Below are 24,741 nucleotides of genomic sequence, written 5' to 3' on the forward strand. Positions count from 1 at the left end.
GTTGCCTGGGAACACAGCAGAGTCATTACGGTAACTGACGGTAACTGATTTCCTTCTGCTCCAGAGGCCAACAGAAGTCAAAATGAACTTTTCTTCATGATTCATTTTGTTTCATTTCTTCAGATTTGGCTTTAATGCACTTAAAAGTTTGTTTAAACTGATCAACAGGAAGGCCACAGCTCCATATTAAAGCGCCAATATTTATTTGTTCTCTTCTGGGCTTTTTTTCCCCTGAGTTCTGCCTGCAGGCGGGCGATAGCAACCTACAATGGCGTATTAGGGCCTTTATGGATAGGGAGGAAAAAAGGAAGAGCGAATTTACACTAAAAAACTTGACATTAATTTCAGAAATCTTCTAGAAAAAATCTTGGAAATTTCTGAGTTGGAAAAGTTGAACAGTTGAAAAGTTGCTAGAAAAAACTGATATTTTGAGATAAATCTCAGAAATGTATTAGGAAAAAATGGAAATATCTGAGTTTTCAAAAGTAGAAATGTTTTTGACTTTTGGAGCTCTGAAATGTCATAGTTTTTTTTCAAGGCAATTTCTGATATTAATTTTAAAAATTAATTTGTTCTTTCAAATTTTAGACTTTTGTAGCTCAGTTGTTTTTTTTTTGTCTTTTTTTTTTTTTAGAAAATTTCTGATATTAATCTCAAAATTTTGGAGTTCTTTCTCACACATTTTTGACTTTTCAAACTCATAGCGAGCAGCAACACCTCATTTCTTTTCTGATGTTGAGATCGCTGCTCTCATAAAGTGCAGACTGCGACATAGCTGGGTGTCTGTCTTCTTGAAAATCAGCAGGAGGGAACCGTAAGATATCTGTAAGCTCTGAGACCTCCGACTATCACCATCGTGTTTTTGATGGCAGCAGAGAAAACCGGATGAAAGAGGCGGGAATTATTCCTGTTTGGGTTGTGATGGCAGTAAGTAAGAAATCAAAAAAAGTGTTTTTTAGACGTGTGAAAAACACTCCCGCTGAGATGGGGTGCCACAGCTTAATGGCGCCCAGAGGAGCTCCTGCCGAGCGGCGCCGGCGTGTTTGAGATCAGCTCTGCCTGTGCGTGCAGACAGGGAAGGTTAGCCGCTGTGACAAAACGCTTTGTGACTTTTAAGGAAACACTCAGCACCAGCCTGAATTCACCAGAACCAAAATAGAAACACATTTGCATGAATGGAGCTGCATGCAGGAGGCCGCAGAAAAACGCAGAAGTCGTTTTCTTATCATTTCTTAAAATGATAAAGAATCATTTTATTTTACTGTTTTATATTATAATAAAACACTTTTACCATCTGTACCCCTGAGAAAAATCATATCTTTACTTTTTTTACACCATTATTTGATGTTTACTTGGGTAACTTTTTGGAAACAAAATGTCCTTTTAATAGTATTTTTATTCATCTGTGCCTTTTACTTGAGTAAAACTTCTGGATACTCGACTCACTGTGAGTAACTTCAACAAACTTTAACCAAAAATTCACCAGACAGACACACCTGCAGTTTTTGATAAAGTTTTTTTTTAAGTTTTATTTTGAAAGAGTCTGATTTGGAAACAATTTTCTTTTGCCTGATTTTATAACTGTTATTTACATGAATTATTTTCATCTTGAGCTTTAAAATGCCAAAATTTCCACATGTAAGTTGTATTTTGCACCATGTGATGATGATATTTTTAAATATTAAATGATTGATGCTTCGATCACTTAGTGCTCGAGTATCGTTTTTGAATCTTTTTAACTTTTACTTGAGTAAAAATATGTTGAAGTAGCGCTACTCTTACTTAAGTAAACTTTATGAGTATTTTACCCACCTCCACGATTGTAAAACCATTTATTCGCAGTCAGAACTAGTTTTGATTAAAGATCAACTAAAGAACAATTTCTACTAATGCAAGTTACAGATTATTGTGAGAAAAATGAGCTGTTTCAAAAACCTCCTGTTTGTTCCAGATTATTTTAAGGATGAAAATGAAAATAATTCACATATGTAACAGAAAATAACAAAATCAGTCAAAAGAAAATTTTTCCAAATCAGTTCTTTTCAAATAAAAATGTATGAAACTTTAACAAAAATTTGCAGGTGTGTGTCTGGTGAATTTTTGGTTAAAACATGTTTGTTTTTCATTCAGTGGGTAGAAAATTAAGAAATTAGTAAGAGTAGAGATACTTCAAAATAAAATTACTCAAGGAAAAGCAAAAAGTACTTTATTTCAAAAATGTTTTTCAAGTAAATGTAACTAGTTACTGCCTGACTCTGGTAACTTGTGATTTTGTTGAGTAGAAGGACATTTCTGCTAAATAAATAACAGTAAGGTTGTTCTGTTTCTGCGGCGTCGCAGTCGGATTTCCCTCCAGGATCAACAAAGTTCCACCTAATCTCATCGAAGCAGCGAACATGCTCATCACTGTCACCCAGCGTCACAAACGAAGCAGGAAAACGACACGTCGGGCTTTTCTCCTGCCTGTCTGTTCAGTTTGCAGAGTTCTGCAGGAACCCGGTAAACCCCCGCGGGTTTCTGGCAGCTTTTATTTACCGACGGTCCAGCAGATGTTCCGTCACTGACAGATACAAAAACAGCTCATTAGCATCACGGCGGGGATGTTGCTGATTTATCTGCTTCAAGAAGCAAACAGCCAACAGATCCTGTTACACATGTTAATACAACGTGGATAAAAAGGAGTAAATCTCACTGCAAAAAGAAAAATATTTTTGGTCTAGTTTAGTGCAAATTTGAAATAAAATAAGTTATTTTTAAGTTAAGTTAGTTTTATCAGTATGATAATGTAGCTAGCTTTAAATCCTTAGAATTGCAGAAAAAGTATTTTTGCCATTGGAAGACTATTTGACTCATAACAAGACATTTTTCCCATGTTGTACGTGAAATAATCTGTCAGTGGAACTGAATTTCATCAAGGCTAAAGAATACTATACAACTATGTTGTGCTGAGAAATTAGTTTTGTCTTATTTTAAGTGTAGTATGATATTTGCACAAGAAGCTAGAACAAAAATACTGCTGTTAGGGTTTTGCTAAAAAACGCAAACATTTTGAGATTCATCTAAGAACATTTTCTCAAAAAAAAAAAAAAAACTAGGAAATTTCTGAGCTTGAAAATTGCCTAGAGATAACTCAGTCTCAGAAATTTTCAAGAAAATTTTAAACTTTTCAAGCTCAAAATGTCCAGTTTTCTTTTAATAGACAATTTCTGATATTGATCTCATATTAGTCTTAACAGAGACTTATTCTTCCTTTTTTTTCTACCTACGATGGCCCTAATATGCCGTCATATGTTAAATGTTTATCAATTACTGATTATAAATAGGGGATTTTTACACCTGATACTGGGAACCAAAATTGCAACATTTGCTTCATTTTCAGCTGCTGGGGCTCTCTTTCTCTCTGCACTGTGTCAAACAATCCAAACTAATTGAACAAACGGTTCCCCTCCTGGCCTCTGGGGGCGCTGCACCAAGAACCACTGAAGTAAACAACACAAAAACCTCACAAGTAGACACTGAGCGCAACTTCCTCCTTCAGGAAATGTAAACAAAAATAGAGAGGCATCAGATTTCAGCAGTTGGAGTCTTTGGTAAAAGACTGGGACTCATTTCTCCTTGCACTAGACAAAAGTTTGCTGTGGTTGTATTTTTATTATGGAGAGAAAAGCAAGTCAAGATTTCTCAGAAGCCTCTTGAGAAAGTCAAAGTAAATATTTGACTGAAACCCAGAGCTGGATGTCTCCTTCCACTTGTTCAGAGTTAATAATTGTTGGTGTATTTATTCTGCATGAACGCAGAAACAAGCGGATCCTTTCTAGGAAAGCAGATGCTCTCAGTCTGCTGTGCAACATTAAGCAACCAACTGTATTCATCATCATGATCTATACGAAATAGAGATAAATTATTCATGAGCAACGTTGCTCACTGCTTCACACCCCACAACTTCCATGTTTAAAATCCTCTGCATTATGATGGGTTTTAATATTTATTACATGCAATTTTATTCTGATATCATGTGATATTTTAGTATTTCAACATATATTTTCTTTTTTTCCCCCGACGGTAATGGTAGTATAAAACAACAGACATAAACAAGGAATGGGAAATTGATGATGTAATATTACTTTTGCAATTAACTGTTTTTATTGTTTTGTAACATTTTTATTACTTATTCAAATGTATTTTATTTTATCACCTTGCATTAATTTATTTAAATCTAATTAATATTTATCATATCTACTTATTTTATATTTTTATTTTTTAAATGCTAATTATGTTTTATATGTTTTATTTTAATTCAGTTTTTAAGAATTAGAATTTTTAACAATCATTTATTTTGCTGTAAAATATTTTTTTCTGGGTTTTTTTTTGTATCTCATGATTTGTTTTTATTTATTGCTATTTAGTTTATTGTTTTAATGTATTACCATTGTATTTTATTTAGCTTGTCTTAATTTTATATTTATTTGCATTGCTTTTATTTTGGTTATTTTATTTATTTATTTATTTTTAATTAATTTTTTATAATCAGAATTTTTAAGTAATTTATTTTTCTGTAAAAATTATTTTTATTATATTTCTTTATTTTTAAAGCATTTTATTTTTATTTAGTTAGCTCAGTTGTACTTTTAACCTTTAAAGAAAATATTTTCATGTCGTGTAAATCAGCTGTGAGGCATTTAATGCAACATGTTGGCATCAAAACACCCAAACTTCACTCCACAACCATGTTTATTATAAACTAATCTTCTTTCACATAAGAGAATATTAGAAAATATTCCTGTTGTTTTTGTTTACTATTGCGCTTCAACAGACGCATAAAGACAAATGTGGAGCTGAATGTGCACAATGTGGCTCAAGTGATTTCATTTTCCCTGGAATGACGCCGTGAATACCAATCTGCAGCAGCGCCTTCCCCTCCACCTCCCGCCTTCAGTCGCGCTGCTGATTGGAGTCTGGAGGGACGTGATTTTTGGCCGTGACAAGAGAATGTGCAGATAGTGACAGATGAGTTCCTGAGCGCGGGGCCAACCACCACAAACAGACACTCGGCTTAAACAGAGAATTCCTGTATTTCTTATCGCGCGCCACCTCGCAGCGTCTCTTTTATATCTCTGTCCCTCTTTCTCTGCTTTCCCACCGTGATGAAACGCTGCTTTGTGAGGACTATCTGTCCGATAGCAACAACCAAACAGGCCAAGGTCACAAAAAAAAGAGAGGAAAGATGTTTGTCGCAGGAAATGAAAGCAAGAAAGTCATAAACACTGAATCCTTTGTGACATTTTCAGTGTTTTATGTATGGAGGCCCAAAACTGACATAATAAAAGCAGAAGTATATGCATATATTGTTTTTCCTTTTTCTTACAGATGCGTTTTCACAGACAATATGAAATGTGTTTTGTCAAGAAATATGCGTTTCTTAACAAAACCCATGTATAAAGAAAGGAAAAAACTAAATGTCTACATTTTTTGATGAAACCGCACATGTAAGGAAATTGAAAAATAAAATATATTAATGAAAATGCATGTGTTGGAAAAAAGAAAAACAAAATAAATTTCTTGGCGAAACCACATGTGTAAAGAAAAGGCTAAACAAAAAATTTGTATTTCTGCTTTTATTTTTAAAGATGTCAGTTTTATTCCTCCGTACAGGCAGTCCAACATGCTGCAGCTGAAGAAACCTAGTAAAAACACAAAATGTGAGCTAATTTCAAACGTATTTCATGAACTTGGCAACTAATCAAGTGTGCTGGAATGATCACCAAAGAGTCAGAGAAACCACAAACAACAAAAGCCAATTATACCAAAAACAAAGCTGTTGATGTTTTGTTCACTGGCGATTCGATTCGTTTGAACGGCTCCCTGCTGTGAACGGTAGGACTCGAGTCTCAGCTGGTGAGAGAACTGTTCTGTTTTTTATGACGTCAACAGCTACTGTTATTTTTATGTAACTAAAAATTATTTATTTAACTAAATACAATAAATATAAAAGGATGTTTTTTTGTTTTTTTTTTAAAGCAGAACAGGATTTTGTTTTTGCCGCAGCAACTCAAGTATATTTTTTTCTTTAATTGTACTTCTAAATTACAAATAGGCTTAAATGTTATTAATGCACACAAAGCTTGTAGGGAAGAACAACTTCTTTTTTGATTTCCATGCGTTTGACATGATTGGAAAGCTTAGAGTCCACACTTTCAGAATATGTAAACAACTCAAAATGCTTGGAATATTAGTGTTTATGACAATAAGTGTGTAAAGAGACTAATACTTTAATTTCAGGTTGAACATATGTTGTGTTATTCCAGGGTTTGTGAAATAGGCTAAGTGGTCCTTAGCCAGGAAAAGTTTGAGAAACAATGTCTTAGATGAACAATGAAATCATCTCCTGCTCCTACAATTTGCACGTTTTTTGCAGCAGCTCATCGTCGGCGTCCGTCATTTTAAAAGCCCGTGTTGAACAGAAGCCGCGGCGTTCGAGAGCCCTCCTCACCTCAACACATTTTCTTATGCTAATGTGCCCTCATTGGTGATTCAAATGAATATATTTAAATTTTAAATCCCAGCTCTTAACAAACAAAACAACAGAAAACAAAAAGTTTGCTAAGCCTTTACATACATGAATAAATCAGAAAACCCTCTGTGGTGAGGCTGTGTGGATTTAACAAGTGACAAAGAATAACGATTTTATGGTAACGGCTCTCTGTAGGACAAATGATCCGTTATTATTCTGTCCATGGAGAAAACCCAGAGTTCTGCTGAAGAAGGAGGAGAAAAGGAGTCGAAAACGGATTCTTAATTTCAGACATAAAATCAATGCTGTGGTCTTTAGAGATGTGTCTCCATCCCAGCTGAAAAACAGAAATGAACCAGAGAGATGCTAACAAGACACAATCATCCGTCCGTCCGTCCGTCCATCCATCCATCAAGTTTCAGGACTCAGTATTGAGTTTGTTTTAATCATTTCCTTGTTGTTCATTAATGCTCTTTATGTATTGCCAAATTCTGTTCTCATTTTTGGCATTAGTGTTTTGCCATACCAGTTCAGTCCTTTGTGTTTAGTTTCTTAGCTTGTTTTCACACCTGATGGTCCAATAGATTCAGTTTGATTTGTGACCAAAATTGCAACAACTTCAGCAGCTGAAAATGAAATAAATGTTGCATTTGGTCTCCATTTGAACTAGTCTACTGGACTATCAGGTGTGAAAACACCTCAAAGTCTCTCACAGCTTTCTGGTGTTGACTTGTGTGTATTTTGTGATTCTTGCTTAGTCATTGTAAGCATAAAATTAGACTTTATTTTATGTTTGAAGTAGAAGTTCTATTTTCTCTGTGAACCACAGTTTTAGACTCTGATTTTAGTTTTTGGACATTACTGAACAGTAGATTTTTTTTTCTGTTACGTCAGTTTACATCTGGTGCATTGTTGCTTCTCTCTTTCCCTGGATGAACTGGGTCGAAACTCAGCTTTCAGCGTGTAGAGGAGGTCTGCTCTGCTCTTCCCAAGGGATTCTCACCTTATCTAGGGCAGAGTCTAGACACCAACAGAAGAGGCTCACATCAGCCTTTTGTAGCAAATAGACCTGTCTCTCATGACCAGAGATCAACACTGGAGCTTAAATGAACCAGGAAATGCAGAGCTTCATCTCTCAGATCAGTTTCTTTCTCACATGGAGTCGAGACCTTTGAGGTTTAGCCCTCAACTTTCATTTAGTCAGAACAAGAAAATTAACTGAAATCTGGACCAAATCTAAGCAGCAATTAGGCCCTGTGCACATGGAGACTGCCACGGTATATTTTTGTAAACAATTAAGAAAAAATGTGCGTCCACACAACAGGACGTGGCGCCACAGAAAATGGTGTAATAGATATGCCGAGCCAAACGGTGGCGCTGTGATACTGCAAGAAAAAATGTGTACACAAAAAACACCGAAAGGACGTGCTGCCATATTGATCTAGAAAAACTGTTTTCAGCATGTTTATCTTAAAACTTAGGCTCTTTTTTAACATTTGATTTTTTCAGAAAGTTTTCAGATTAAAACAATTTTCAAGAATAGTTGTAATTGTGCAACAGAAAAGTGCAAAAATAAAATGCTCTTGCTTTCTATTTGGAATATATTTGGAAACATTAAATTGGGATTAATCGATTATTGAAATAATTGATTTAAATAAAATTAAAAATAAATTAAATTATTACATTTATTTTATGTAAAATTTATAAAAATAAATACAAATAGAAATGAATTATCTATTTTTCATTTAATTGAAATTGATTACTTCTATAATTGATCAAAATTTACATGAAATCAAAAGTATATTGAAAAAAAATCATTATTGATGTAACAAACTGAGATGTGCCATTTCATGTGTGGAAAAGTGAACAGATCCATAATGAACGTCTTGCCTGGTATAAAGAGGGAGAAGCTCCATTCAGCTGGAGGCAGGACAGGATTTCACAGGAGGAACGTCGAGTCCAGATGGACGAACAACTCCTGAAGTCCTTCCAGCTGCTGCATGATAATTACAGATAAAGTTTTAAAAGGTGAGCATCGCAGCAACACCATCCTCAACCTTTCATTTACAGCAGCCTGCTGTCATAATGCACATGTGATATCCTTGCACCTGATTGGTTGTGTTAGTAATTATTTCAGAGCAGCAGAACTCAAGCACAGGGTTCAAGTTTCACATGGAGAGGTTAGAAAAACAAAAGCAAACTTTAATAACGCTCTCAGGGCAAGCAGCGAGACAAACCAAACACTGCAGACTGAGCAGTGCCAGAACTTAATCAACACACAAAAACAGACGATCCAAGAATGACGAAAAACAAAGCAACACAACAATGAAGCAACTCAGGAGGGCAACCCTGAATAAACATGCAGGATAATGAAACGCCCTGACAAAATGTAACAATAGTTCAAAATACTGTATGCAGAGGGGAGGAAAGTAATGCTGATGAGGAAAGAAACCCAGCAGGAGGTAAAATTCAACCTAAACAGCCGTAAGGAAATAAGGTGGAGAAAAAAAACAAGAAGAGGAAGAGGATGCACATTAGCTACGCTGTAAAAACATGAAATTATACCAAGTAATTTGGGTCTAGATTCTAGTACACTTGAAAAAAACAAACTTACAAGTAACTTTACAGCAAAATATGAGAGCTTATTTTAAGTCAATAATTCCTTATTATTGATGAAAACGTACAAGTTATAAATAAAATAATCTTCTAGTGCAACAAGACATTTAAAATAATATCAAGAAAATGTTGCACTGACAGATTATTTCACTCATATCTAGTACATTCTCATCAATATCAAGGACTTAAAACAAGCTCATATTATGTGCTGAAAAGTTACTTGTAAGCTAGATTTATCTTATTTCAAGTGTAGTAGACTAAAAGTACGTGGTAAGATTTAGTGTTTTTACAGTGTAAATGAGAATCCCTCCAAAGGAAGCAGAGATAATACATCACTATATAAACATCTCCTTCCATTCATATGCAGTTAACATGCAAGGAATACACATCAGATGGAAGAATAAATGATAAACGTTTAGGGAAAATATCTGAAAGTGTTGTCAGAAACTACATGCTTCAGTTTCCTTCTGGTTTCCATGGTTATTCCCTGGTTTCCTGGTGCAGCAGCAGAAAAACAGTCAAGAAACAAAAACAGTCACTGCCAGAAAACTATAAGTCTGAAAAAAACGATTCCTGATCTCTGAGTTTCAGAACCTTCTGGTGACACACATGTAAAGTTTTATGGATTTATGTTGTTTTATGGAGGAGATATGACGGGTTAAAGAGACGCTTCAGGTCCAGTTTGGCAAGAAAAGTTCAGAGCTGAAAAACAGTGAGAGTTTTTCAGTGAGAGTTCGCTCAGCACTCTGGGCTGAATTTACAAAAAACTGTAAGTCCTACATCACTGAGAGACACACTGGGTGAAAGTAGATCAAAATCCCTACTTTTTGATGTACAAACTATTAATGTGGAGATGAAACTGTGGATATAGAAGTAGTTTGAATAAGAAAAGCTTTTGGATATTTCACTCGGACTATAAAGTGAGTGGCATCATCACTGAACATTGTGTGAAAACATTAGAAAAAAATCATGAAACTTAAAAGGTGATTGTGTAAAAACTGCAAAAAGTTTCAAAATGCTAATTAAGTCAGTAAAAGATTAACTTTTTGAGAACCTTTTAAACTTTGAATAATGTTTCTGTTAGAAAGTATGACTGAGATGGATTTTCAAAGAGAATTGCGTTGTTTATCCAAAATGCTGTTATGTTCTACAGACTTTCTTTTGTAAACACCTGTTGCAACAACAATTTAATTTTGTTTATTAAAAATACATTTTTATGCTTTAAATTAGTCAGGTTTGAGTTATGCATGTTTTTTCCAGAGGTGTGTTTTTGATACAGATGGAATCCTGCAGATGTGTTTTACTCTACAGAACAAGAAATGTGCTGAATTATAAACACTGACAGCTTCCTGCATTAGATAATAGAGCGGCTGTGATGCATCTGCTCAGGTTGTGTCTGATTAAAGTAAATGTTCTGTTTGTTCATTTAACGCAGGAATTTGTGACAGTTTCAGGAGCCATCTCCGTCTTTTCAGGTGATTTATCCCCACAGGTCATTGAGCTCAGAGCTCTACTTAATGAAACATGTGATTAATGCTGAGATTGATAAATCAACAGTCTAAATAAAGTTCTCTTTGTAGGTAGTGAGTGCAGAGGCAATTATTTACAAATGAAACAAAATGACGGCGATCAAAACACCCACACAGAGTCGCATCGCTTAACACGCTGTGCTGCATTAGAGTTAATAAACCTGTCGACATTTTTCCATGTTAGAACTGAAATAATCTGCCAGTGGAACTAGACCTTTTTCATCAATATTAAGGAATTGTTGATCTAAAATTAGCTCCTATATCTTGCCAAAGAAGTTAGTTCTAACTTAGTTTTGTCTTGATTTAAGCGAACTAAGATATTTGCTAAACCAAAGATGCTTGGTAAGATTTTGTGTTTTTTGCAGTGTTGACTCATTCAGGGGATATTGTGTTTATTTTTTCAGCTTTACGTCATGTTATGATGTTATTCCCTCATCAAAGACAGACCTGGAGTGTTGCCTTGATTCTGCCATGCATGTTTGAGAAATCCTTTAGTCTCCATAGCAACCATTCAGTTGTGCAAAACGCCTGGGTGGATCTAGCCCCGCCTCTTCAGAGCTGCAATTTCTAACTCAGCTCCTTCAGACTAGCCAGCAGCTATTAGCAAACACCTGGTGGAACGGTGCATGTGCTGAGTTCATTAAAGGAGCTACGTCTCAGTGAAACGCTGCTAGAAACGTTGTTAAAGGGTTAATAGAGGAGCCATGATGAGATGACTCCCTGAAGGCGGAGTTTCAGAAAAAGTATGAGTTTTTAAAGAGACAGAGGCCCAATTTCAATGCGTTAAATCAGGAAGTAAAATTTCTTTTAAGTCATATTTGATATATAGAGTGCATCAAACCAGATGTAAAGTCCTTCCACTGGCTCCCTGTAGCTCAGAGAACAGACTTTAAGATTCTGTTGTTAGTTTACAAGTCACTGAGCAGATTAGCAGTAAAATCCACTGAAAATCTGCTGTTGTCGTAGCAACCTTCCAGACCTCTCAAGTCTTCTGGTTCTGGTTCTGCTCTGCATCCCCAGATCCAGAACCAAACATGAAGAACCTCAAAACTGCTGAAACACTGAGTTCCTCTAAATCCAGACTAAAAACCCAGCTGGTTGCAGCTGCTTTAGAAACATAATCACTGAAACTGTAACTTGATGTGTAATGATGCCACTTGACAATTGTTGACAACTTTTATGTTTTTGTGTATTTTTATTATGTAAAGCCCTTTGATCGGGCTACACGAATAAGATTGATTGATTGATTGATTAATTGACTGATCATTTTGATGACTGAAGTTAACCGTTACTTGATTGTGCTATAAAATGCCACTATGTACCTGGAAAACATAATCCTGCCCCTTTAAATTTTGAATTTTCCCACTAAAGCTGCAGAACAGGAAGCGAAGCAGCAACGGTCCCCGCATCACGCCTGACGGCTCTCACGTCCTCCAGCCGCAGATCTGATCACGGGCCACGGAGCAGAGACAGACTAATTAATTACTTCGTTAGCTCTGTAATCGTCAGATAGCTGATTGGTTCCTGTGTCTCCTTCCTGAACTCATTGTGCGTGAAACCGGCTCAGTTTTGAATCATTCAGTGATTTCACGTGTGACAGCGAGTCTCCAGGAGGGGAAAGTGTTGGAGGTAGAGCAAAAGACTGACAGCAATTCAAATGCCATGCTTAGTTTGGCATTTCCAGCCTCCGCAGGGTTTAAGTGACACAGCTACTTAATCTGTCCTGACTCCAGTCTCATCGCAGCTGCGAGCGGTGGGAGCTCGTCTGCGTTTAACTGGGCCGTGTTTGATATTATTTAACTTCCTCACACCTCTCTCCTCCTGACACCGATATACAGCTTGTAAATTCAATTGTGTCTCCATCTGATTAAACTGGATCACATTTACATCTGACATTTAAGCGCGTCTGATGCTCCTACCTGCTGGCAGTAAGAGTACAGTCTGAGTGGTTGCTCCTGTCTTCCAGGCAGCCTGTGGGATAATAATAACTCAGGTTTCAGCATAAAAACGTCTCCATTATGCAGGAAAACATCAACAGCTCTGCCGTTAATGGTGCCTGCTCTGGCATTCGGTGATGCAGCCGCTCTGGGTCTGTTATAATGGTGGAGGAACGCGTCAGTCAGTGTTTATATCATTAAAAGGGGTCATATTTATTTCCTATTTTTGCATCTGTCATTGCTGAGGCACAAACCTGTCAGGCAAACCACTAATGAGGGAAAACGTTTATTTCTTTTTTTATATGAAAAAAATAACATTTTGGTTGACCAATAATTTCAGAACTTTTTCCACTTAACCTGCTGCACAATTCAACTAAAACACAAATCTGACCAGGTCTCTCTTAAAAATGAAAATTAATAAATGAGATTTATGATGTATAAATAAAGGTGAAATAAAAACTAAGGGTGTGTTCACACATTCATTTATTGTGATTATCTTTTTTGATAATCATTTTTGATTAATCATTGTCACGATAAATTACAATTAATTATTGTGATAAAAATGTCTTGTGTTATGGGAATTGTTATTTGTGCTGTTTTCACCACTGTCTGCTCAATAGTATCAATAAATTTAAAAATATGACTAAATGCAGATACTGTGTGCAGTTTAGTGATACAAATAACACTTTATGTGAGCGGTTTCATAAAGAAGCACATTAAAAATTTAAATGTTTTTCGAGAGCTGGGTTTATGATTTCTGGAAAAACACAGTTTTAAAAGTCAAAATGTTCTAGAAAAATCTCAAAGTTTGAGATTAATCTCAAAATTTTATGAAAAAACAAAATCATAAATTTCTGAGCTTGAAACATTGAAAAAATCTGGAATTTTGAGATTAATCTCATAAATTTTCAAGAAAAGAACTTGGAAAGGTTTAAACTTTTGAAACTCATTTATTACCAGAAGTCAAACATTTTTTATGTGTATTTCTTTTTCTAAAATATTTCTGAGATTAATCTCAAAACTTCAGATTTTTTTCTATCAAATTTTTGACTTTTCAAACTCAGAAATTTCACAAATTTCTAGAAAATTTTGGAGATTAGCTTAAAAAATTTTATTTTATTTTTTGGCAGAAATGTACTCTCTCTCTCTCTCTCTCTCTCTTTTTTTTTTTACAGTGTCCCTAATACTGCATCATAGAAAGAGCTTAGAAGCATCTTTTTTATTTCCCAGTGAAAATGATATTCCAGACGTCTTCAAATCTTGGAAGTGGGCATTACAGCATCACTTTTGTAGCTCGGAAGCTAAAAACTTTAAGATTTTGTGGGATTGAGAAACTCGAGAAGGTGAGCGACGACCTTAGCAAACATCTCCAACTGTTTTAAAAAATCACCGTTCTGCTGTTGGAATTAAAGATGACACACCGCCATCGAACTCGTTCACATCATGCAAACATCACTGATCCTTTGGCTCTAAATATCGACTGTTTCTGCTGCTTGGACATGTTTGCTGTCATGATCCCTGCGCTTTGTGTCTCCTTCTGCATTTTATTGATTTCATGTCAAAAAAAAAAAATCCCTCTTACTGGATCAAAACTCGTCCTGCCGTTTAAACTCTTATTTAATGCAAGTGCTGGTGCTTTGGTCTTCCAGCTTCAGATTAATGCACTGGCTGCCATAAAGTGAGATGATCTCGGTCGCCGTGGAAACAGCCTTTGAGGACAAGCGAACGTCAGGGGCTGAAATTATATGTATATTTCTTAAGCTGTTTGTTGTTTTCCTATTTTGTATTCAATGCTGGAACAGCATATATTTGGGGAAGAAAATGGAGGAATATTTTCTTCCCAGAAGATACGCCTAAGGTTTTCTCTGACATTACATTGCAATGCTGCAGTCCAAAGAACGGAAAATCAAAGAGGGAAACAACTGTCAAAATCCAAAGGACGAAGAACAAAACTACTTGACAAGAAGGAAAACCAGTTTTCACGAGAAAACAATAATTTAACCAAGTTCAGAGTTCACTGTAGTGACTATTGTCTTGTAGTTCAGTTACCTCTGGAGGATTTGGATCTGGGATTGAAACCAAACAGAAGCTAATAGTTCCCACAAGTCTGAACCAAAAGTGATCCGCACCACTGAACCGCCATCTTGGTAGGCAAAACATAGATGATCCATGGCTTCAAGACCATCATAAAGAAAGAAAGAACATTGACACTCTTGAACATTGTGCAAGAATCGTATGCCGACAAAATTGCTGCTGCCTGGATCGACCTGCATGAGACAGAGAATGGAAACATGTCAGACGATGTGGACAATCTGCCTCCAATCTCCTACTGTGACACAGTTCACTACTTAATGAACACAAAGAGAGCGTACACCACGCAACTCCATAGCAACTGCCATGACAGTTAGCTACAGATACCTATCAAGATGGCTGTCAGTTACAAAGCTCCCAGAAGCGTGTCGTCACTTGAGAACTGTGTGGGACATGCCAGGTTTCCATGGTAACAATACAAGTTTGTACTTCTCTTCTGAGATCTACGGACTCCCTCCCAGTTGAGAACCTTCTAGAGTCCTTGCTATGTGGACAAAAGCATCAACTGCTCCGTAAAAACAAGGGCACTCCTCCCCCCAACATATTTTTGCTCTGTTGTATTTAGATGTTTGCTTTAAGCCAAAGGAAAAACACATTAGTAGATGAATATTTGCTTATGGTGTTATTGTTTTATCCATCCGTCTTCTACCGATTATCCAAGCAGAGATCGTTTGACCTTTCTCGTCCCTGTGGCGGGACTCCAAAGATTTATTTTTAAGCCAGCCATAAGGGATTTCTTCCTGGAGCATTGCTTACCAGATGCCCAAATCCCTTGAGCTGGTCACCTCTGAAGCTGGAGAAGCAGCAACTTTGCTCTGAGATTTAACCATGCTCCTCATTTTATCCCCAGAGTAAGTCAACAGAAAGCTCATTTCAGCTGATTGTCCACACAAGCTCACTCTTTGGTTTGGAACATTGATAATTTCGTCAACCAGCGATGGCCTCTTTAGCTTACAAGCTATCTGACTGCAGATTACTCCAGATTCAGAGGTTCCTGTTGACCCTTATTGTTGGTTGGGGATGATTGCTTTGAATTTGGAAGAGCTAACCCTCAAACTGCTTTGGTCTCCTGGAGGTCTCCACTCAAAGAGCGCAGAAGAAACGTAAAAAACAAAGAATCTGGGTCAATTTGCTCTTTAACAATTTTATTCCTCAGTTTTTCATCCTTTCCTTCTTTCATATCGGTAAAAGCAATACTGATTAACTTGAACCACGTTGACATCATGTGCGCAAGTTCCCACACGCAAAAAGTGCTCAGACAATTGGTTTTAGCTGACAAGTTGTCAACATAACACGCTGAATCTTAAATGTATGCGTTATATGAAAGCAAAAAAGAGACAAAATGCTTTGCTAGTAATTGTCTAGAGAAAGGTGAGTAAAAAGTTTAAAAATTAAAAAATAGTAGGTCAGTTATGCTAGCTTGACTTTGACAACCTTAAGATATAGATGTGCTGTGGAATTCAATGTTTGATGTACATCGTCTTATTTTTTTATTCTTTTAAAAGGCAGTGCAACTCTATGTAACTCTCTCACTGATCATCAGTAGAGCAGGAGTTTAAATCTAATCTACCACCGCTGTGTTAAGACCATCGCTTATTAATAATGGTAAAATAACATCAAGCTTGAAAATTTTATTCTGTAATAAACTGTAACAAATATGTTCTGTTCTTTGTGTGGGAAATGTTTGCCTGTTTTTTTTATGTTGAATACTGAAACGCCAGTGGAGCTGTTGTCAGTCAAGACAAGTCTAAGTGTCTCAAAATTAGAATTGACAAAAATAAATGGCTTCATCAAAATTACGAGATAAATGGTTTAAATATTGTAATTTTTTTGTAGTCGATCATTGAACTTTTCCTTAAAACGCCGGTTGATCGAATGAAACATCCCACAGATGATTGGAAATGAACAGGTTTGAAACTTAGTGTTTTGTACCTGAGCTCCTCCTTTGGGTCAGTTTTTTGCTTTTAAACGTCTCCTGCTGGTTGGAGATTACAGCAGCTTATTTTGTTTTTGAGTTCTTTTGCTCGTCGGCTCCGTGAAGTCAAAACCGAATCATTAAACGAACCATCTGGCTGCTGGAAAAGTCTGAATGTTAATGGCCTCCAGGCAGCAGCAGGTAAATATGTTCATCCCGGAGTCATGAATCAGTGATTAGATACAAATAAATATGTGTACACAACACCAGGAAGGATCAGAAATTCATTCTGATTCAATGTGCAGCAGCAGCAGCAGCAGCGTTGTGTTACACTCCTGATTAATAACCACAAACTCTTCAGCTTCTCTTACGCTACCTGCTAAAGTTGTACCTGAGTCTTTCAAATAGAAGCTCATTCTCTAACTGACCCATTTTCAAAAAGAAAAACAATCTTCTGGTACAGAGAACCCTGCATAGAAAAACTATGCTGATGAATTAAATTGTTTAGATTGTTTCTTCTTTGCCAGCTCTCAGTTAGATTGAATCACCTCTTGAACCAAATTCAATCTCTCAGAGTGCACGACCACCTGTCAGCAACCTTTCATCTACCGTTCTCCTGCAGATCTCATGTGTGGGCGATTGCATTCAGCTTCTATTTAAATAATCTGCCCTGTTGGTGTGCTGAGGCTAACCGCTGAATGTATGCTGAGGTGAGAAAAGTGGCAAAATCAAACGTGTCTACATTCTAATGGTTTAGTTCTGCAAATATTTGAATAAGTAACAAGGAAATCTTTAAGGTTGATGTAAACCCCGCTGTCAGGCTCTTGATATCCCTGAAGGAGTTTAAGATACAGAAAATGATAATTCATGTTGCTGCATAGTGTCATTGTATTTGCATGTTTTACATCTTTCATAACAGTGATAGAAACATTCAGGGTTCCTTTGCCTTTTATAAATTCAAGAAATATTTGAACATTTGTTTTCGAGAGATACTAGATTGTTTGTTCATGACAAACAAAAGATAAATCAAACCAGTCCTGAATGGAAAATCAGATATTTAGGCTTTTGTTTTTGTGCATTTTTAAATGTTTCATATCTTCAATTTTAATAAAACTGAGTGAGAAAAATATACTTTCTCCATTTAAAAACTATGAGTTAAGTTGAATTACCCAGATTTTATGGTTAAAATTCATTAACTTCACCCAGTCCTGGTAACTGCCAGATCTGAATCAAAATATTTAAACCAAACCTGACTGTCAACATGAAGTAGATTAAAAGAAAAACACTAAGTGTATTTTCACACCTGATAGTGCGGTAGACTTGGTTAGAATTTGGACCAAAACTGCAACATTTCTTACATTTTCAGCTGCTGATGTTCTCTTTCTTCTTGCACTGTGAACCGAGCTAAGTGAAAAGCCAGTTCACCCTCCTCGCCTGTGGGGGCACTGCACCAAGAACCACGGAGGGAAATGACATGAAGACCTCTGAAGAACACACTGAACACACAAAACGTTCACAAAAACAGAGCAGCGTCAGATTTAAGAGGGTGTAGGATTTCTCTTTGCCATTTCTCCATTTAGTTTGTTTGTATTGGTTGTATTTTCCCAGAATGCCCTGTGCTGTAGTCCACTTCCTGTTTTTGGAGCGGTATACGGGCCGCTTGCCGTTCACATATGCATTCAAACGGTACCAGAGTTCACTTCAACCAAACTGAGACCATGATTTGTATTCGAACCTGAGTTCACTTTTTTGGTCGATGTCAGAGTTCAATTAAACATTCATGCTTCCCCAAACAAACAAAACTTTCTAAACAAAAACAGCAGAATTTAATTAAAGCAGAATAAACATGGCTGCTGTGAATGAACCCTCAATGACATCTATCAATCTGGAAAGGCTTACAAAACCATTTGTAAAACTTTAATATTCCAGCGAACGTAAGCAGAACCATCTTCCACGAATGTAGAAAAGGTCTAATAATGAGAAGGAGAAAGGTTTCTCAGTGTATCTGACTATAAACATGTAGGTGCAGCAGATTTTCAGAGTTTAAATATAACAGATGGTATAATAATTAATGCCCACATCCAGCCAAGCTAAATAGGAAGAAGCATCTTCAGGAAATTATCCTGGATGGTGTGACACGTGCACACAACCCCAGATGGTCTACCTTCGCTCAATTTCATTTCTGACATCATGAATAATAATTGAAAGAAGACACAAAAGGAACAGGTTCCCATTAATTTCAGCATAACTGGTCACATTTTTGCAGTAATTAGCTTAGTGTTGTTATTTATTTACTTTACTTTTCTTTAGCTGAGTCTCTCACTGTTTTCTGGTGAGACTTGGACTCTGTCAAAGTTACCCGACCCAGACAAGCAGAAAACGTGGAAGTTGCGGGAGTTATTTTTCTAACCCTAAAACGAAAATAAACGATTACAAAACCTGTGAAGAAAACCCCGAGCACACAAAATGTTAACAAAAATGCAGTAGCATCAGATTTCAGTGGTTGTAAAATTTCTCTCTTGTTTTTGGTAAACGACCGCAAGCCATTTCTCCCACTAATGCTAGACTCTAGCGATTGTTTTGGTTTTATGTACCCACAATGCACTGCGCTACAGACACTAGGGCAACTTCCTCACAAAAATGTGGAAATTATATCCCCATAGTAAGGAAAGTAGATCACTTTTTTTACACTGCAAAACACAAAGTATTACTGAGTACTTTTGTCTACATTTTAGTGTAAATGTCTTTGTAGAATTTAAATGAAACAAAATTAACTTAAAAGTAAGTTTTCAACAAGATATAAAAGTTTATTTTAGGTCATAATTACTTAATATTGAAGAAATATTATTCTATATATTATTCAAATATTTATTCTGAGCCGAAAGGCTGAGTCTCCCCCTGGGTCTGCCGGTCTGACTGACATGTTCACTCTGAAACTCATAAAACCCAAATGTCAGTGAACGCACCACACCGCATTGTCACGCTGAATGGCTCGATCGGCAGGCAGCAGCAGCTGCAGGGTTTCTGGGCTTTTCATTGAAATAAAAACACTAAAACGGCGAAACGGCAGAACCGATCCAGATTTAGAAACAACAGACCGTGACTCAGCACCTCGCTGCATTCTGGGAGTTTTTCCTTCACACACGAGAGTTTCTGATCAATTCTGGGGTTTCAGCGAACCTGAGAGGGAAAAGATACGAAGAAGAAATCATTACGTGAGAAGGGATTCACCCGTCTCTAAATATAATTATGAAGCATAATTTTATGCATATTTGGAAAGTAAACATGATATTATATAGGTTATAAATTATTTAGAATATATGATTAAAATATTGATATGAGGATGATGTAATGAGTGATCATGAAATGTAAAGTGTACTTGTATGCATAGTATATGTGGAGGTATCAATATACATATAAATAAATAACATTTTATTTTTATTATAACACTTATGCTACTTTTACTTTAGTTCCATCGACCTGCTGAGGGACTGTTGATGTAAATTAGCCTCTTTGGCTAAATCTGGAATATTTGTGTTACAACTCTAAATGTCAAAAATTTTCGACTTTTGAAAACTCCAAATTTTTTTGTTTTTTTTTTAGAATATTTCTGAGATTAATATCAAAATTTTCAAAGTTTTTGGCGGAAACAGTCTACTTATATTGACACTGACCCTCCTCCATTTTTGTTTACGTTTTGTGACGAAGGAAGCTGCGCTCCCTGTCTTCTTCTGAGGTTTCTGTCCCGTTAGTTGTTCTCTGTGCAGCACCCCCACAGGCGAGGAGCGGAACAGGTTTTTCAATTATTTTGGATTTTTTGATACAATGCAGTGTGAAAGAGAATGACAGCAGCTGAAAATGTAACAGATGTTGCCGCTTTGCTCCCCAATGGAACCAAATCTACCGGACTATCAGATGTGAAAACAGCCTTATATCCCGGAAAATGTTCCAATCTATCTTAACTCTCCAGAAGAACAATAAAGTCCAGACTGTGTTGCGGTTCTTGGTTTTCTCTCCTTCCTGTCAGCGCCGGCTGACTTTAACAAATGCTATGCGAGGTGGCCTTCAGGCGAACGTAGGTGCTGAGGACGTTAAACATCCTTCATCCTGGTCCGCCACCATTAATAATTCACACTAACTAAATCCTGTTGACTGCGTCCATCTTCCTCCACCGAGAGACGGCGGTTAGAAACAATACATCAAGTGGAGCAGGAAGCAGAGAGAGAAAGGTAATAAAGAAGAAAGGGAGCAGAAGGAGAGTAAATTAGGAAACCCAGGACTTTTACCAACAGCGCTGACCTGAATTATTGACCAACAGGCCGAATTAGAATCAAATGAAATGTAACCGAAGTTTGAAAAGAAGGCTGAAGGCGAAAATGTTTAGGTTAATAATGAGATTAATATAGATCTGTCCATCCATCCATCCATCCATCCATTTAGATTTTTCTGTGAACCCAAAAAGGTTAAATTAATTCTTTATTTAGAGAAAAAGTCATGAATATCTGATGGTTTTTCAGGTTTAACTTAACAGATTACAGAAAGCCATTTGATGATCATATGTGACAATAAAACTCATTATTATCATAAAGTTATTGATTTTTGTCACATTTCTGCTGCCATAGAGCGTTTAATTTACCTGGCTGTTTAAACCTCCATGCTGTGCAGAGTCACGTCTCTGCTGTGCATCAGGAAATGTATGGACGCTTTTAGCTGCTTTCTGCACTTTGTTGGACTATTTTCTGTTAGCAGGAGAACGGAACGGGTCGGCTGCGTTATCCTGACTTCATGTTGATGGTTGGATCTCTCACTGCATTGCATATTAACGCACTGAAAAAAGAAATGTTTGTTCACACAAAGATTTGCTTTTCCTTATTTTCTCTCTTTTCTCTTCTAATATTTTCCGTTAAGTTAACATCTTTAATCCGCCTACTTATTCTCAGCCTGTCTGTTTGCAGCTTATGCTTTTAGACACTCTGCCTTGCAGCAGCTTTGCTTTTGTTTTGCATACATTTTCCTCACTTCCTGCCTCTGGAGCCTTTTCTGCATTCAGGTCCTCCTACACCCAACTTCCCACCAGCTAATAACGGCATCTAAACGTTTTCCCCTGTTGACTTTACTGAAAAACTTTTGTGAACTTTTTGAGTTAAAAATCATTTACCCGATTAGCATACGGAAGAGGGTTAGGGCCACCAGTAAAAATAAAAAGATGACTTTTGGTCACAGAAGATTAATGTCAGAATTCCTAGATAAAAATCAGAATTGTGAGAAAAATTCAGAATTCTGAGAAAAGTCAGAATTATCATTATTTTTTTTTCAGTGGGACTAATCCTCTTCTATAATTATTTCATGTTTATTTTATTTTATTTTTTTTCCAGTTGGAAACATTTGCTGAGGATTAAGCGACTCAGTTCATTTTTAAAAGGAAAACCAATATTTTTTCCAGACTCGACTGGTGATGCTTTTTTTTCTCAGCCTCTGCTGGTCTTAATGCAGATTGTTCTGTAACAAAACCTAATTAACTCAGGGTAGTTCTGCTGTCCCTGTCCAGTGTGAACCGTCTTCAGAGACTGCTGGCGCCTTTAATCAGCACTGAAAACATGTTTGGTTCCAGCAGCTTTTCACCAAAGAATATGACTAATAAACTCAGACATTTGGTTCTTTTAATATCTGGATTTTCTTTTTCTTTCATGTTTTGCTATTTTCTTTTTTCTCTTTCCTTTTATGTCCCGTTAAGCCAGTGGTGTCCAAACATTTTGCACTGTGGAAACAAAATCAAGTTAAAAGCACCATTGGACGTTTTTTTTTTTTTTTACCTCGGTAAAAATGTTTAATAATTTTATTGCGATTCTTTCTTTTTGTTTAGGAGGGATGTATCATCAAACTTATGACCTTTAAGGCGTTTTTGTGGATTTTCTTTTGAATAATTTTTGTTAAAATCGAGAAGAGAATTTGGATGAAGTTTAGAAAATACTTTAATAATGTACTTTGATGATAAACAATATAAAACAAAACAAATCTGTGTGTAATGTTTTCCAAATAAGCTGCAAATTATTATTTTAGAGCAAATCAGAATCAATAAATTCATGGTGCAGTTGAGAAACTCCAATACAAAGAGAGAATCTGAAGCTAAATTATCAGTTGCTGAGAATCTGATGCAGGCAGAAACGGTTAACTCTAGTCTGCATTGGTCTCGGTTCGGTTGAACTGAACTCTGGTGTGGTTCAAATCCACACGTGAACACCAAGCGGGCTGGAGCAGGAAGTGGGCTACAGCACAGGGCATTCTGGGTAAATAGAACTAGAACAAACTTACCACTAGTTGGAGAAATGTCTCGTGTTTTTTTTACCAAAGTTAAAAGAGAAATCCTACAGCCACTAAAGTCTGACTCCACTTAATTTTTGCTAAAATTTTGTGAAAAAGGAAGTTGTGCTCAGTTTCTCCTTCAGAGGTTTTTGTGATTATTTCCTTCAGTTGTTCTTGACGCAACGCCCCCAGAGGCGAGGAGGGGAACTTGTTTTTCAGAGGCTTTGGTTTGTTTGACTCAGTGCAGTGAGAAAGAGAACCACAGCAGCTGAAAATGTAACAAATGTTTCAGTTTTGGTCCCCAACCAAACCGAGTCTCTCGGACCATCAGGTGTGAAAACCGTAAGATGCAGCCCAACCTCACAGGAATCTGGATGATGCACAACCTGGTGATCAGCATGAAAGAACAACAGGAAGCCACCTCCATCTTGTGATCAACCGCAAATAAAGAGCTACAGAAATAAACTGAACTGCAAACAAACAACTCGCCTCCACAATGAAGAGAACAGAGCAGCGAGTTCATGGAGCGCCACATTATGACATCCAAGGACGGGAACATGAGGACACTTCACAGAAATATGTTTACTGCACAGCCTGCTTTGTGTTTCCGCTCCGTCTTAATGTCATGGAGACAGAAACACGGCGGCTCACATGTCAGGGTTGTTCATTAATGATGTCATTTCACTCTGACCCTGATCTTAAAGAAGAAAACGTGTTTTCTGTGGCTTCATCGCTTCGCCTGCGTCACACCGAAAGAAGAAAGAAAATGAGATTCTTTCAGAGCTTTTACGTCTGTTTGCATACCGTATTTATAGGTTCTTCGCTAAGAGAAACAGAGGGACGCAAACTCACTTTCTGCAGAATATCCATGGTAACATCAAAAAGTCACAGAAGGAAGTGCAAAGAAAATATCAGGAGAGATAAATGCAACACCTTTAATGAGCAAAACATGAAAGAATTAGTTTTCTGCTTTGGTGTAATTAGTCTTTCCCTTAAGCAGCACAAATTCCTTTAAAAGAATAAGATTAAGACACTATTTTAACATGTTATTTCTGAGGATAAATAATGATTAAAGTTCCTGAAAGAGAAATGTTTGTGTGAATATATGTGTTAAATCTGTGTTCCAATAGATCTGAGTTGATAATGTAGACCTGGAGCTGCGTTTCTATTAAAAATGTATTCAAAACTTTGTCAATATTCTGCTAATGGCAAAAAAAAAAAAAAAATTGAAATAGCTGCATTTCAATCAAACTAAAAACGCAATTAAAATCACACATGAATAAGTCATTGAAGACATCCTCCTACAACCACTTCCTGTCGTCTTCTTTGTCGTTTCCAACAGTAGAAACATCCTGATCACATGACTGCTGATGGAAAAAAAAAGGTTTCCATTGCAGTTTTGTGAATATTTTGATAAACTATCTCACATTGTAGCTCAAAAGCTTAAAAAAATCCCACATTTTATGAAATTGCCATGTTTCCATTAAGCAAATTGATTTTCATAATTCCAGTTTGCAGAATTTTAAGGTAAATGGAAACACAGCTACTGTCATTCACTGCAAAAACACAGTGTTACCAAGTATTTTGTTCTAGTTTCTGGTGCAAATATCTTAGTAAACTTGAAATAAGAAAAACTAACCTGTAAATAACTCTCAATATTTTAGCTCCATTGGCAGATCATTCCATTTTATGGGAAAATGTTAAATAATCCACCAGTGGAACTATAACTTTTTAATCAACATTAAATGATTATTGACTTATTAAAACAAGCTCTGGCTGAAAAGTTACTTTTCTTATTTAAAGAATACTAAGATTTTTACACTAAAAACCAAAATATTT

This window comes from Poecilia formosa, unplaced genomic scaffold (genome assembly GCF_000485575.1).
Source record: "Poecilia formosa unplaced genomic scaffold, Poecilia_formosa-5.1.2 Scaffold510, whole genome shotgun sequence".
NCBI classification, from domain to species: domain Eukaryota; kingdom Metazoa; phylum Chordata; class Actinopteri; order Cyprinodontiformes; family Poeciliidae; genus Poecilia; species Poecilia formosa.